The sequence below is a fragment of the Nyctereutes procyonoides genome, unplaced genomic scaffold (assembly GCF_905146905.1).
Source record: "Nyctereutes procyonoides isolate TBG_1078 unplaced genomic scaffold, NYPRO_anot_genome, whole genome shotgun sequence".
In the NCBI taxonomy this organism is placed as follows: domain Eukaryota; kingdom Metazoa; phylum Chordata; class Mammalia; order Carnivora; family Canidae; genus Nyctereutes; species Nyctereutes procyonoides.
In genome coordinates, this window is record NW_026575020.1 from 28,572,175 (window position 1) to 28,584,290 (window position 12,116).

Here is a 12,116-nt window from a genome sequence, read left to right on the forward strand (position 1 = left end):
GATTTGGGGGTAAGTTAGAAAATACATACAGAAATAACTGAGACCTCTGTAAATAGATAGATTTAGGTTTCAATGCCAGTTTTGCCACTGGATAGCTGTGTAATTGCAGACAAGATACTTAACCTCCCTAAGCTTCTTTTCTCCTATATTTAAAAACAAGGTAATTAAAGTAACTATATGAATGTGAGGATTTAAAAAGGTAGTGGGTGTTAAAAGATACTCTCTTTCTAAAAAAATAAAAATAAAGTAGGGCCACCTGGTCTGCCTTCAGACCAGGTTAAGTGTCTGCCTTCAGCTCAGGTGGTGATCTCAGGGTCCTGGAATCGAACCCTGCATCAAGCTCTCTGATCAGTGGGGAACCTGCTTCCCCCTCTCTCCCTCTCCCTTGCTAATGCTCTCTCTCTCTCTAAAATAAATAAATAAAATATTTTTTAAAAAATAAAATAGGGATCCCTGGGTGGCGCAGCGGTTTAGCACCTGCCTTTGGCCCAGGGCGCGATCCTGGAGACCCGGGATCGAATCCCACGTCAGGCTCCCAGTGCATGGAGCCTGCTTCTCCCTCTGCCTATGTTTCTGCCTCTCTCTCTCTCTCTCTCTCTCTCTCTCTGACTATCATAAAAAATAAAAAATAATAAATAAATAAATAAATAAATAAATAAATAAATAAATAAATAAAATAAAACATGGGACGCATGGGTGGCTCAGCAGTTGAGCATCTGGCTTTGGCTCAGATTGTGATCCTGGGGTCCTGGGATCGAGTCCCGCATTGGGCTCCCAGCAGGGAGCCTACTTCTCCCTTTGCCTATGTCTGCCTCTCTCTGTGTCTCTCATGAATAAATAATAAAAATATAAATAAAATAAAATATAAAATAAAATATAATATAAAATAAAATAAAATATAATAAAATTAAAATAGAGGAGCACCTGGGTGGCTCAGTCAGTTGAGCATCGAACTTAATTTCAGGTGAGGTCTTGATCTCAGGGTCCTGGGGTTGAGTCCCATGTTGGGCTCTGCACTCAGCAGGGAGTCTGCTTGAGATTCTCTCTCTCTCACCCTTTCCTTCTATCCCCCCACCCTCCTTGCACATATTCTCTCTCCAAAAATAATAATAATAATAATAATAATAATAATAAAGAAAACATGGTATCTATCACACAAAATGTGCCTCATAAATCTTAGCTATCATTATTTCTGCCCCATGCAAAGTAATGTACAAAATGAAATCATAAATGTTCCAGAAAGAAAATAAATGAGTATTATTATAGTCTTGGAGAGCAGGAAGACTTTCAATTTTTTTTAAGATTTATTTATTTATTTTAGAGAAAGAGGGAGAGAGAGAGAGTGGGGTGGGGGGAGGAGCAGAGGGAGAGGGAGAAAGAATTTTAAGCAGAATCCAAGCCAAGTGTAGACCCCGTCTTGGGGCTTGATCTTCTGACCCTGAGATCATGATCTGAGCTGAAACCAAGAGTCAGATGTTCAAATGAGTGCACCATCTAGGCACTCCAGAAAGACTTTCTAAATAAGACCCTAAGGATAGAGAACATGAAAGAAAAGATAACAGTTCTTTACAAAAAAACAGAAACCAAAACCCCAAACATGAAACCTTCTTTATGCCAACTCCCAATACATTCATACAAGATTAATATACAAATGACAAATATATGCAATAGACAAATGGTTAATAGCCTTTTACTAATCAACAAGGAAAAGGTAGAGGTGTGCCTGGGTGCTTAGTCAGTTAAGCATTCAACTCTTGATTTCAGCTCAGGTAGTGATCTCAGGGTCAGCAAATAGAACCCTGCCCCAGCAATCTCTGCACTCAGCAGGGAGTCTGCTTGAGACTGTTTCTCTCCTCTCTCTGTCCTTTCCCCTGCCCACCCCACACACGCTCTCTTTCTCTCTCTCTAGATAAATAAATCTTTAAAAAAAATTTAAGGGGCATCTGGGTAACTCAGCCAGTTAAGCATCTGCCTTCAGCTCAGGTCACTATCCCAGGGTCCTGGGATTAAGTCCCGCATCGATGTCTCTGCTCAGCTGGGAGCCTGCTTCTCCCTCTCTCTCTGCTGCTCCCTGTGCTTGTGTATGCATGTGCAAGTTCTCTCTATATCAAGTATATAAATAAAACCTTTTAAATAAAAAATTTAAAACAAGGGAAAGGTAGAAACAGCAGTAGAAAAATTCACCAAGAACATCAACAAATAAACAACACCAAAAAATGATTACAAATATGTAGAAGGGGGAATGTTCAATTTCCCTAATACAAAATGTAAATTAAAATGGAATACCATTTTTTTTGCGTATCAAATTAGCATGATAGATTTTTATGATAATACTTTAAAAAAAGATTTTATCCATTCATTTGACAGAGAGAGAGAGAGAGAGAGAGAACAAGTAGGAGGAGTGGTAGATAGAGGCAGAGGGAGAAGCAGGCTTCCCACTTAGCAGGGAGAATGTGGGGCTTGATCCCAGGACCCTAGGACTATGACCCGAGCCAAAGGTAGATGCCCTACCAGCTGAGCCACCCAGGCACACCAGATAATATTCATTTTTTAAAAAAAGATTTATTTATTTATCTGAGAGAGAAAGAGAGAGCGAGCGAGTATGAGCGGGGTTGGGGAATGGTCAACAGAGGGAAAGAATCTTAAGTAAACTCCCCACCGAGTGCAGAGCCCAACACCAGGTTCCATCTCATGACTCCCAGTCGAAATGAAGTGTCAGACGCCCAACTGACTGAGCTTCTTGGGCACCCTAATAATATTCACTTTTTACTAAGCTTAGTTTTGGATGCCTGTTCCATTCACCTCCTATTTACAGATAATCCCCCCTCACTGGCAGCCTTTGATCAGCAAGGCACCTGACAGAACCAGAGAATGGGAAGGACGAAAGTTAATTTGTCAAGAGACAATTGCCTTCTCTAAAGGGAGCCAATCCAACATCAGGTTAGCTATTTGTGGTTTCTGTGGTTAAGTTGGAAAAGATGAGTTTGACCTAATGTAGTTCTCTCTCAGGAAATAACACAGAAGGAAGTCGTCAGTCCAAAGTAACCAAATGAATGGAAACACCATGAAGAATCAAGGATAGGGTCGCAAGTTTGGGAGCATGTACAAACTAGAGTCGGGGAGAAATAAGATCCAGAGGAAGATAGCTGGGAGGGAGCTAGAAAAAAGCAAAGGGATAAACCATGACAGAGGGATTAAGGGGGTCGTTCCAGGATGATGAGCTCCAGCCCTCCATGAGGCTCCTAGTTCATTTTTGCTTTTCTCCAATTTCTTTATCTTTACACTAACCTTCATGTTACTTGAGCTATCTATTTCTAGCAGGTTTCTTTTTCTTAAAACCCATAGAGCTCTGACTAAAGCACAACCCTGGTGAGACAGAAACAAATGGTTGAAGACCAACAGCAGACACCTAAAGTAGATCCAGTAATTCCACACCTTGTTCTTGATCTTCAGGACAAAATTATGGAGCTGGACAGAACATAACATTTTTAACATTGAGATATAATTGACATATAACACTGTGTTGGTTTAAGGTACACGACATACTGATTCCATACATTTATATTGCAATGATTGCCATTATCAGCTAACACCTCTATTATGTGTAATTATCATTTCTTCTGGTGGTGGGGACATTAAGATCTAGGCTTGTAGCAAATTTGGCTTTGATATACAGTTTTGTGTATTTAATTGTATATTAGATCTCTGGGATTTACTTATCTACTAGTTGCAAGTATGTACCCTTAAACAACATCTCTCCTTTCCACTATTCCCCAGTGTTTGGTAACCACCATTCCATTCTGGGTTGTTTTGTTTTGAAGGTTTTTGTCGTTTACCTTTCACAGGTAAAGCAGTATTTGTCTTTGTCTGTCTTATCTCACTGGGCATAATGTCTCTAAGCTCTCTACATGTTGTAACTAGCAGTATTTCCTTTTTTCTCATGGCTCAATAGTATGTCATTGTATATACAGGGTATGTATATATCTTCTGTATCCATTCATCTATAGATGGACACTCAAGTTGTTTGCAAATCTTGGCTATTAAGAATAATTCTGCAATGAACATAGGTGTGCAGATATCTTTTTGATAACCTGTTTTCATTTCCTTTAGCTATATACCCAGAAGGAGGATTACTGGATTCTATGGTAGTATTTTTTTTCTTTTTTTTTTAAAGTAGTCTCCATGCCCAGTGTGGACCCCAATGTGGAGCCTGAATTCACCCCCCTGAGATCAAGACTTGAACTGAGATCAAGAGTTTGCCCATTCTAGAGATCTCACTTAACAGACGGAGCCACCCAGGTGCCCAGGTAGTTCTATTTTTATGTTTAGTAAACATAACATCTTAATGAATGGCCACTACCTGTACTAAGTGCTTAACATACATCGTATCATTTTATTCTCATGACAACTTGAACTTGAAAGTTTCCTGTGGTTATACAAGTATTGAATCATTATGTCATTGTACATCTGAAACTAATGTAATGTTATATGCCAGTTATACCTCAGTTTTTAAAATTCCAGTTCTTATTTTAGAAGTGGAGAGACTGAAGCACCAAGAAGTGTGGCAGAGACGGTACTGCTCATAAAAGTTTCTATCTGCTCTCTCATATGTCCCAGCCCATTGTGCTTGGGTGGGGCCAGAAGTGCTGGCAGACTAAGCTGTGCATGACTCTCCAGCTCTTTTCCTTCCTTGCATGGTGCCCCAAAGGGTGGTATCCAGATGGGGTTAATATACAGGGTGGTAGAGCTCCATCAACCTGGTACTTTGAGAGTATTTTAGAGTAGATCCTCCCATGTTCCCCTCACCTCGCCATATTGCATTATCAGATGACACTGTGGATGAGAAATTAATCTTTGTTATGCTACCAAGATTTTGGTGTTTTGCTGCTTTAACTGTAGCACAACCTGGCTACTGTACCATATCCAAGTGGGTCTGCATAACTTATCCAAGGAATCATAGCTGGTACATGGCAAAGTCAGAATTCAAACCCAGCTCCACCTGCATTCTTTTGTAGTGGTTGGGGTAAAATAGGTGTGGCCTTCTTTTGGGTGGTTCAGTAGGTTAAGCATCCAACTCTTGATTTCAGCTCAGGTCATGATCTCAGGGTCATGGGATGGAGCTGTGTGTTGGGCTCCACACTGGCCATGGACCATGGAGCCTGCTTAAGATTATCTCTCTCGGGGATCCCTGGGTGGTACAGCGGTTTGGTGCCTGCCTTTGGCCCAGGGCGTGATCCTGGAGACCCGGGATCGAGTCTCACGTTGGGCTCCCGGTGCATGGAGCCTGCTTCTCCCTCTGCCTATGTCTCTGCCTCTCTCTCTCTCTCTCTCTCTGTGACTATCATAAATTAAAAAAAAAAAAGATTATCTCTCTCCCTCTCCCTCTGCCCTTCCTCACTTGTGTGCACAAATGCACTCTCTCTCTCTCTCAAAAAAAAAAAGTTGTGGTAAAAAATAACATAAAATCTACCATTTAAATGATTCTGAGGTGGACAATTCAATGGCATTAAGTACATTCACAGTGTTGTGTAACCATCACCACTGTCCATTTCCAAGACTTTTTCATTACTCCAAACCGAAACCATGTACCCATTAAACAATAACTCCCCATTCCTCTCTCCCTTGGCCACTGGTGACCACTATTCTACTTCCTGTCTCTATCAATTTGCCTATTCTAGAGATCTCGTATAAGTGGAATCCTACAATATTTGTCCTTTTGTGTGTAGCTTCCTTCACTTGGCCTGTTTTCAAGATTCACCCATGTTGTAGCCTGTGTCAGAATTTCCTTCCTTTTTATGGTTGAATGATATGCTATTTTTTTTAATGATATGCTATTTTATGTACCACATTTTGTTAATTCCCTCATCTTTTGATGGACATTTGGATTGTTCTACCTTTTGGCTATGTGAGTAATGCTGCTATATCTGTCTGAATCCCTGCTTTCACTTCTTTTGGGCATATGCCTACAGGTGGAACTAGTAGATCTTATGCTAATTCTATGCTTAATAAAAAAAAGATTTATTCCTTTTTATCTGAGAGACAGACAGAGAGAGAGAGCACATGAACAGGGAGAGGGGCAGAGGGAGAGAAGCAGACTCCCCACTGAGCTCAGAGCCCCATGCGGGGCTCGATCCCATGAGCCCAAGATTATGACCAGAGCTGAAACCAAGAGTCAGACAATTAACTGATTGAGCCACCCAGGTGCCCTATGTTTAACTTTTTGAGAAACTGCCATTCTGTTTTCTTTTTCTAAAAATCAGGTTTAGGGGCAGCTTGAGTGGCTCAGTGGTTCGGTGGCTTAGCAGTTTAAATAATAAATAAAACTCAGGTTTAGGGAGCCAGGGTCTTGGGAATCAGCCCCAAATCAGGCTCTCTGCTAACTGGGCAGTCTGTTTCTCCCTCTCCCTCTCCTCCACCCCAGTTCTCTCTTGCTCTATCTCAAATAAATTAATAAAATCTTTTTTTAAGTCAGGTTTATTAAGGAATAATTTACACTCAATAAAATTCATTTTTAAAAAAATATTTTATTTATTCATGAGACACACACACACACACACACACACAGAAGCAGACACAGGAAGAGGGAGAAGCAGGCTCCATGCAGGGAGCCCGATGTCGGACTTGATCCCAGGACCCCAGGATCATGCCCTGAGCTGAAGGCCGATGCTCAACCGCTGAGCCACCCAGGTGTCCCAGTAAAATTCAATTTTTAAGTGTACAGTTTTATGATGTTTTTTTCCCAACACATGGATTGTATAACTACCACCACAATCAACATAGAGAATAGTTCCATTATCCTAAAAAGACTCCTTTGTAGTTCATCCCAAATTCATACATCTGGCAACTGCTGATCTGATTCCTATCCCTATACTTTTTACTTTTCTAGAATGTCATGCAAATGGAATCATTGGAGCCTGGCTTCTTTCATTCAGCACAGTTTATTGGAGATTCATCTGTGTCAGTGTATCAATAATTTGCTCCTTTTAATAGGTGAGTAGTATTCCATTATGTGGATATATCACATGTATTTATTCACCAGTACATGGACATTTTATTTGTTTTCTGGTTTTGGCAATTATGAATAGTGCTGCTATAGACATTTGCATACAGCTCTCTGTGAGCAAATGTGCTTTGATATCTCTGAATAAATACCTCAGAGTAGAATTTGCGGGTTATATGGTAATGAATACTTAACTACTTTAAATGACCCGTTTTGCAAGAAACTACCAGTTTTGCATTCCCACCAGCATGTATGAGAGTTTCAGTTATTCAGTATCCTCTATAACATTTGGTATTGTCAATTTATTTATTTTTATTTTAGCCATTCTAATAGGTATGTGAGTGCATTACATTATAGTTTTCTTTTCTTTTTTTTTTACATTATAGTTTTCATTTTTCATATCCCTAAAGGATAATGATGTTGAAATTTTTTCTATATGGTAATCTCATTTGGTGAAATGTCTATTCAAATCTTTTGTCCATTTTTTAAAAAGATTTTATTTATTTATTAATGAGAGACACAGAGAGAGAGAGAGAGACAGAGACACAGGCAGAGGGAGAAGCAGGCTCCATGCAGGGAGCCCGACGTGGGACTCGATCCTGGGCCCCCAGGACCACGCCCTAGGCCGAAGGCCACGCTAAACTGCTGAGCCACCCAGGCTGCCCTGTCCATTTTTGAGTTGGGTTGTTTTCATATTATTGAATACTGGAGTTCTTTATATATTCTGGATACACATCTTTTATCAATATGTGTTTTGCAAATATTTTCTCCCATTCTGTATCTTTTCGTTTTCATAACTATCTCTTCAGAAGCAGAAGTTTTCATTTAAGTCTAATTTATCATTTTTAAAATTTTATGGTTCATGTGTTTGTGTTAAGCACAGAGCCTGATGTGGGGCCATCCCAGGACCCTGAGATCATGACCTGAGCCAAAACCAAGAGTTAGTTGCTTCACCCACTTTTTGTTTCTCATTTACAAAATTTTGCCTAACTTTAAGTCACAAATATTTGTCCTCTCTTTTATTCCAGAAGGCCTATAGTTTTAGGTTTACATTTAGGTCTATGATTTCTTTCTCTTTTTTTAACATATAGTTTGGATTTTTTTTTAAGATTTTGTTTATTTGAAGGAGAGAAAGAGAGAGAGAGAGAGAGAGAGAGAGAGAGAGCATGAACAAGGGGAGGGACAGAGAGAGAAGCGGACTCTCTGTTGAGCAGGGAGCCAGATGTGGAACTGGATTCCAGAACCCTGAGAACATGACCTGAGCTGAAAGCAGATGTTTAAACAACTGAGCCTCCCAGCAGGCGCCCTTGTCTATGATTTATTTCAAGTTCATTTTCGTATATGGCACAAGATATGTATCAAGATCCTTTTTTTTTGCATATTGATATCCAATTGTTCCAGCACCATTTAATTAAATCAACCTATTCTTTTTTTAAAGATTTTATTTATTCATTCATGAGAGACACACAGAGAGAGGAAGAGACATAGGCAGAGGGAGAAGGAGACTCCTTGCAGGGAGCCTGATGTGGGACTCGACCCCGGGACTCTGGAACCACGCCCAGAACCTAAGGTAGATGCTCAACCGCTGAGCCACCCAGGCATCCCAAAATCAACCTATTCTTAACTTCCATATTATATTATATACAAAAGTTCTTTTACTCATTTGTACCAAAATCTGGTGAGGCTTGTGGATATATGGTGATAGACTTGTACTATTCTTTGTAGTTCATGAAGTACTTCTGGTTATATAATCTCATTTTGATCCATAGTCAACCCTATGAGGTAGCGATAACAATATTGTTCCTCCTATTTACAGTAAAGAGACCCAGAGGAGATGAGTGTTTGGCCAAGATGACAAAGCTTTTGGTGCTATGTTCAATACATTACTGGCAATCAATAAACACTGAACTGCGTTTTCCAAGATCTAAGGTATTCCCATAGATCTGCCCAGCACTCAGGAGCACTAGCAGCAAAAGTCAATAGTCACTGCTTAATTTTGAGTTTATTGGTCCTTGAAAACTGGAAAGACTAAGAGATTTGGTTTAAGGATGGTTGTTTGGATTACCCATAAGAAGAGGTCACATATCTCACATATCCCTACTATATTAACTGGCCATAGGGATGCAACCTTTATTCAATAAAAATGCAATTAGAAATCTTTTCTTTAGGAACACCTGGGTGGTTCAGTGGTTGAGCACCTGCCTTTGGCTCAGGGCGTGATCCCACAGTCTTGGGATCGAGTCCCACATCAGGCTGCCTGCATAGAGCCTGATTCTCCCTCTGCCTACATCTCTGCTTCTCTGGGTCTCTCATGAATAAATAAATAAAAATCTAAAAAAAAATCTTTTCTTTAGAATATTACTGAGCTTCAGCAAGAAAAAAATCAGTTACCAAATAGTCCAAATGTCAACGCAATAAACTGATTTGGCTTATGGTTTTGGTCATTTCTTCAGCCCATTAGACATCCCTCTTTCTTTGGGAAGCATATTCATCCATCACATCATTGGCATGGGCTCTTAGGAGCCATTTTGCTACCACCTGATTCTGCCTCCTTGGCCATGGCTGTTTGTACCAGAGGTGGACACATCACCCAGGGTGATGATTAGATTGTTTCTTTGGGGAGTTTAGGATTAAACTGAAAAACAGATCCTCAGTCTGCAGTTGGCTGGCATTTGAACTGGGAGAAACACAGCAGCCATATTCTGCTTATCAAGTGAATCAGAAGAGAAATAAAAGCAGATATGCAGAGAGAAAAATAAACACAGAGAAGAAAAGAATGAAGTAGGGAGGAAAAAGTAGGAACTCAATTGCTTTACTGTTTCTGGTTTCGAACATTTCAGTAGTCTCACTGCACACCTGTCCTTTAGTGTGTGAAATCGCCTCTCCATCCTTTAAACTTTGCCCCTTTTTTCTTAAGCTACTTATAATCAAAGACTCCTAACTAGTACAATAGAAGTAAATTGAGTTATCATGGAGTAGAAAGACATGACCTTGAACTGTTTTATAGGGATTTAAAAGTAAAGTCGCCCGGGTGGCTCAGCGGTTTAGCGCCGCCTTTGGCCCGCCCGTGATCCTGGAGACTCGGGAATCGAATCCCCGGTCTGGCTCCCTGCATGGAGCCTGCTTCTCCCTCTGCCTGTGTCTCTGCCTCTCTATCTCTCGGTTTCTGTGTGTCTCTCATAAATAAATAAATAAAATCTTAAAAAAAAAATAAAGCTGACTTTTGGGCAATAGGTGCTGTAAGTAGAAGACAAAATTTCCTTCGCCTTTTATTCTAAAATAAATTGCTTGAAAGGTTTGGGCCAACTGAGTGAACATCAGCTTGTACAATGAGACAAGAGAGTATTATCCAGGTTGAACTATCATTTGTTTCCAACCGGGAAGGAGCAGGGAGGAGGAGCAAGAGAAAAAGTAATGCAGGAGTGAAGTCAATAGTAGAGGAAGAAAATAAAAGTCAGACATGGTGTTGTGCCCAGAAAATGTGTATACATTTACATTTGGAGACCCCTTTACTTCGGGATAAAAAATGATGATCAATTACCAAGTATTATTTTGTAAATTAGATGCCCTCTGTGAAATTAGCTTTCTGACATATTTCCAGCCATTTTTCCAAAGCAGCCTCTGTGAAATCCTCTTTCTTTACAGCAGAGTTAAATACTGTGGCCTCATGTTCTCCTTGCCCAGAATCTCAGGGTTGGGTTTTTGTTTTTGTTTTTGTTTTTTTGCCATGTTCCTGACTTTGTCATTAACTTTGATGAACAAAATGAATGATGCAAAGAAGCAAGTGGGACAATGGGGCTGATTCATGGTTTGGGAAAACAGTGAATTGTCACAGAGCAAACACTGGCCCTCCTTTTTGCTGGGGACACTGCAATGTTTGGCTGAAAGCATCTTGTTTGGATTCTTCCAACCAGTGGATAAGCATCTAAATGACAGGTGCAATATGCAGTTCCCAGGGTTCCCAGAGTCCCCAGGGACACTTAAAACAATCCTGAGATACCCTGGCAAAAGCTTGTGATCTTTGTAAAACGACAGAGAGAAGTTATTCGAATAGCTCTTAATTTCATTAAGGAGTCTCATTGTAAGGTCCCAGAACAGGCATTTATTTTTATGTCAGGATTATCTTGAGTTTCATATTTGCATCCACTCCTGGTAACTTAGCTGGGATGTCAGGTGCTAAGCTTACATTTGAATTGATGTTTTGACTTGGACTTCAAAAATAATTTACCTTTAGAAGACTAAACTTGACCAAAATTAATTTGATGGATAATTTAGAGGTACCTATATATATTTATATCGGTATCATATTGATATGCTGTTTTGTGATATTTTTCATTGAGCAGCATGATATAAAAATATGAAATTGTCAACAAATTTTAATCTACAATATACTAATAGATGTATTGTGTGCAACTGTATGAATGAATCATCATTTATTTAAATAGTCCCTTCTTGGACATTTAGGTTGTTTTCATTTTTTCATAGCTATAATCCATGCTTCAGTAAAAATTATGGTAGCTAAATCTTTGCATATTTCCTTATTTCCCTTGGAAAGAAATCTTCAATTTTGATTGCTCAATCAGAAGTAATGCATATTTTTTTACTGTTTTTGATTCAAAATGAAAAATTGCCTTCCAGAATACAATGTATACATAGTCCGGTATAGAGTATTTTCCTTCACACACACCCAGGTCTCCAGTCTAAACTTTACTTACTTAAGGGGTACCTGATTGGCTCAGTTGGAAGAGCATGCAACCTTGATCTCAGGGGTTGTGAGTTCCAGCCCCATATTAGGTGTAGTGATTACTTAAATAAATAAAACTTAAAAAAAAAAAAAAACACCCAAGCTTGACGTAGTTTAATTTTGTTGTTTTCTTCCTCAGGTAAGTGATCATATAATCTATAGATCATGACTTTTTTTTTTTTTTAAACAAAGGCACACTGCTACATGCAGCACATCATTTGGATATGTCTGGAGTCTTGGAAGCTTGACTATTCTACATTCTCCTACAAATGGACCTTACAAGCTTATTTGGAGATTCTAGCAGAGGAGTGTAGCTACTCCCATACCCTAGACTGATGAATGGTTCTCCTTTATTGGGGAAGGTCGTCTTCT